The 4,801-nt window shown below is 38.1% G+C and overlaps 1 pseudogene across 1 annotated transcript; it reads right to left on the reverse strand.

Annotated features, from left to right (window-relative positions):
• Nucleotides 1–3,251: 3,251 nt before the first annotated feature.
• LOC103780988 lies at nt 3,252–3,857 on the reverse strand (annotated as a pseudogene). Its single transcript, XR_608204.1, has one exon. The product of XR_608204.1 is annotated as a protein AF-9 pseudogene (transcript).
• Between the last annotated feature and the right edge of the window lie 944 nt (nt 3,858–4,801).

The raw sequence follows: 4,801 nt of genomic DNA on the forward strand, positions 1-4,801 counted from the left end.
TTTCCAAAGATGCCAGCACTCTTTGCTGATGTCTCACTTCTTAACTTGCTTTTCACACACAAAACTGAGTTAATGGGCAAAATTCGGAAGCAAAGGACATCTGTCAAGGGAACACTCCCCTAAAACCTCTGAAATAAAGATCTCTACCTGCTCTCCAAATTTTTTTTATTTTTTATTTTTTTTAAAGAAATGCACACAGTAACTACTTGACTTTGTGCACCCGCTGATAAATTGAACTCTCTGTAAAATACAAAAGTACAACAAAAGTAATTCTAGCTGAAATAATACAGCCTTCACTACAGAGCACTTACAGACAGCTCGGGTACAATACACCTTTTGTTAGAGACTTATTACGTTTGATATGTGTAGTTATGCATATGAGCTAACATCAAGACAGCAAACAGTCACCGTTTTGGGGCATGTATATTTGAGAATGAGAACATCTCTTACTCCACGGAGTAAAGAAAATACTGTCCTCATAAAATTCTTAGCAAAGTTATTCTTAATGTTACTACAACAATTCATACAATATTAGGTTTGTACGATGTCACAAATGTAACTTAAACTAGAAAAAATGCTCTTGACTCAACGTTATTATTTTTTGTGGTATCCTAACACCTTTCTTTTAGGTATTGATTTGCTGCATCTAACACAAATTTGCTGAGATGGGTTTTGCGGTTTTACTTTTCTAAAGCCACTTTGGATATAAATCCTACTGAATACACTCCTAAATAAGGATACATTTTTTTGTTCATCAGCAGTACGATACCCACCACTGTAACTGTACTACTGTAAGAAATAACATTGACTGAATGCTATAGTATATTATTATGCCAGATCAAGCCATAAGAAGTGTCTTTGCAGCTTCAGGCAACTACATTAGTTTGCATCATGAAGCATGAACAGCTCTGAAATAACTGTTCCTGTATAATGAAAGCATTATCATATTTTCACTTGCATTACCCTCTTTGTAATATTTCCACTTTTACCTTTTTTTTTTTGCAGATGACTGTATTTGCAGGATATACCCTTAATGGGTCTAGCTGTAAAATCTACTGCTTTTCCTGAAATGATAAGAAAATTACCAACATACACAAAAAGTTCAAACTATTGTTTCCAACCTACAGAATTACTTCTATTACACCGTTTGGTCATCCTTCGTTAGGCTTCCTGGTTAAAACTAATGAAGTGTAGAAGGAATGAATCTTTGAAATCCTGTAGACACCCATTAACCAGTCTGCCCAGATCTTTCTCATACAACTCTAACAATGGTGTGAATCCACGGTCACCTTAGGGAATTATTACTGGTTTTCTAGATATATTTTCTAAAAATATTATTGACTTTTGAAATAATATCCCGTCACCGACTGAAGCCATATTCATTCACCGACTCAACCTTATTCATTAATGAGCACAGACTCAAAGCAACAGACAACATTTTAACCCACACAGATGTGCACCGGCCCTCCCACTGAAGACTTATCTGTTAGATGATCCAGCATGTCAATGTTAAAATACACCAGAGCCCAAACTAGCATGATCTGCACCTCTGTGAATAGGATCTCATTAACATCCACTCACAGAAGTAGAGAAAAATTAATCTGCTTTCTTGCTTTTGTACAGAATTAAGGAACTCCTTAGGTCCTGCAGGTCAACTGCAGATGGATGGCGAACACCAGCGCAAGTGAATTTGGTTCATCCTATGAAAAACACAGGGCTGTACCCATTACACATTTGTAATGGGCTAGCAGCTGCAAGATGACAAGGAGGAAAGCACACGACAGCTACTAAAAAGGACTGTTTTTAAGCAACATCTGTATCCTTCACGTATCAGTTATCTGCAAGTTGTACACAGCACACATCTGTAGTGCCTGCATGTGTAAAACTCCAGTTACACTGCAGTTGCTCAATTCTTTGTCTCTGAAGAAAAATTAAGAACTGCTGCTGCCAGTGTAAGTCTATGTGCTACTACATGGCACCTATTTGAATGAATAGGAAATCTGAAAGCAAAATCTATGCTAATTACTGGCTATGCTGAGGGTAGGCAGCAAGTCTTAGAGGCACTGAGATAAATTCAGACAGAAGACTCAGCATTTTTTGAAGATATAAAAAATTAATTCACATCAATGCTGACAAGTGTGAACATTCTCAGGTTTAAAGACATTTTCCTAAGTTCTAAACCAGAACGGGAATGCCACCTCAATCACAGTATCACCAGTGCCTTGTTGTAAAGTGAAGCCTATCCTGCTCCATACCTTCCAAATTTTACAGTCTTTGCATGCCCTAAGGGCCCAGTCATTAAAAGGTCACTTCAGAAATAAATTACTTTCTCCCTCATGGCAAGTTTCTACAAAGTAAAATGTTGACACCTAACATTGACACCTCCTCACAGCAGGGTATAATAGTCTGTTCCAGAGGGGGCAAGCAGGGCTGTGACTCTGATGGCAGTAACAGAAGCACAGTACTGAAAACAGCAAATAAGGAAACCGAACAGGCACGGCTGGGAAGACTTGCTCTCTGTCACGCACACTACCTCCAGCCATACGCACAAATAAAGGGACCAAACAAGATTTCTCTTCCCACCCCATCTCTCTATAACAGATGCTTCTGAAAACCTGTTAGAACAATTAAAATCCTAATAATCAAGAGCAAATGATGCTTGAAACAGATGAGCAGGCATGGCAGACAAATATTTTCAGGAAAGTAAACTTCCATTAAAACAAGTCTTTCTTCACGGATAACCCTGTTACTTTGTGTAGATGTGTCCTTATAAGACCAAGGATTTGAGGAACATCTCCTCCTTTGCAAACCTGACACCATTCATAGAACTGCCCTTTTTAGCAGAAAAATAACAATTAACACTCTGACTTACCACAATACTTTCCTGAATTTAGTGAATTATTTAACACGTGAACACGAAGTCTTAGGGTGCGAAATACAAGCATTTAAATCAATTTCTTTTTTTCTCACAAGAAGCATGAAATTCAAAAGATCAAAAGAGCAGTATTTTTTAGAGCCACTCCCAGATGCTCATTAATCATAATGCTGACAGATTTATAAATTGAGTAGACTTGAACAGGCAGCACAGTACAATGAAAACGTGCATAAGTTGGAAGAGCCAGTAGTCAACATCCTTCAGTTTGAACAATCTGCCAGCAGACAAGAGAAAGAAAGAGAAAAATACGATCCACAATCCCTCACCCACACTGGCAATTCCCAGCATAGATGAAGCAAACCCAAACATCACTTACTTCAGATTTGGAGGATGTGTTTTCCTCCACATCAGAACCATTAGGATCTACAATATCTTCAAATGGTGGCAGAGTTGGTGTCTTCCTTTCCAGTGCATCATCTTCAATTTTGACTCTCCTCACCTTGAGTTGACATCTATGCTTCTTCTGTTTTTTGTCAGCTGAACAAGTAAAAGTCAGTGGTGGAGTGCTAGAAAAACTTCCAAGTAATGAGCCCGAGTCACTTCTTTTTCTGTTTTTTTTAGGACGTTCATCAGAGTCAGAAACAGAGGGTCTTTTTGTAGGGGTCTTCTTTTCTTGCTGCACCCCACCTGTTACGGTAACAACATGTTTTTTTTCAGATTTTGGCTCCTTGGACATGAGTTTGGGTTCCTGGAAGGCTATTTTAGGACCTATTTTTTCATCTTTTAGTGGTTTGTTTTCTTTGGGTTTCTTAAAGGATTCTTTGGAAGATTTGTTGTGTTCCCTGGAAGGTTCTTTGAAGGCACTTTTATGTTCTTTTGAGTCTCTGTAAGTTTTTTCCTTGTGCTCCCTTGTTAACTTGTGGGTCTTTGAAAAAGTGTTACTACTGCTGCTGCTATTTGTGTTCAGTATTCTGGTTCGGTCCTGCAAAAATGAGATAAAAATTTTTATTTATAAAAAAAGAGAAAAACCCTTAAAGCACCAGAAGACAGTCACAATATAGGCAGAGGATTAACAACTTGGAACTGCAGGTTGAAAACCAGAAACTGCAAATAAAAGAACAGAGAAGAGTATGAGATACATAAGAACAGATACAAACTGCATCATTTTGGTCAACATATCTGTTACAAGTGGTGGAACATGAGCAGATACCATTGCTTGTCAATAGCTGCAAGAGACGTTAGCTTTAGACAGTTGGGTAAGGTTTTTAAAAAACATAAGATGAACACAAACACAGTCTAGGAAATGCTAACCATGATAATCAGCTATCAGGAAAAAAAAAAATCCCAACACATCATAAGGTAAGGTCTGGTATAAACCATATACTGTCAACAGAATTACTTTAGCATCAGAGCAAAAAATGCGCTCCTGATAACATTTTAAGCCAAAGTTTGACTTCCTTAATACGATCTCCTCTCCAGCTTTTTTGCCAGATACTTTTTCTCATACACAGTAATAATCCTGGGTCCACCCTGGCTGTGGAAGGCTTGATTGGACACACACCATTTCAGCAGTTACTTTCTTATTATGGAAAACCTCCTTTACTAGGAAAGCTTTCTTCTTTGTATTTATTGCTACTGTCTTTGTTGAGCATCAAACTGTTATAAACGAGAAGCATTTCTGAGAGGGTGATAACTTAGAGGTCCTGTAAGATAGAAGAAAGCAGAAACAGCAGAGCACTCAGTCACATCTGGGAAGTCAAAGTGACAAGGGAAGTAGTGTTCTGCAGCTAGAACTGGCAATAAGGGAACTGAACCATCCAAAATTCATTGTATGAGAAGCTTCTGCAAATTAACACTCAGGAATTTTCAAAAGATGAGGATAGCTCCCGCATATGAAATTCATTGCCCATTTTTCATGCAACTGCT

Source organism: Merops nubicus, unplaced genomic scaffold (genome assembly GCF_000691845.1).
Source record: "Merops nubicus isolate BGI_N331 unplaced genomic scaffold, ASM69184v1 scaffold22501, whole genome shotgun sequence".
NCBI classification, from domain to species: Eukaryota; Metazoa; Chordata; class Aves; order Coraciiformes; family Meropidae; genus Merops; species Merops nubicus.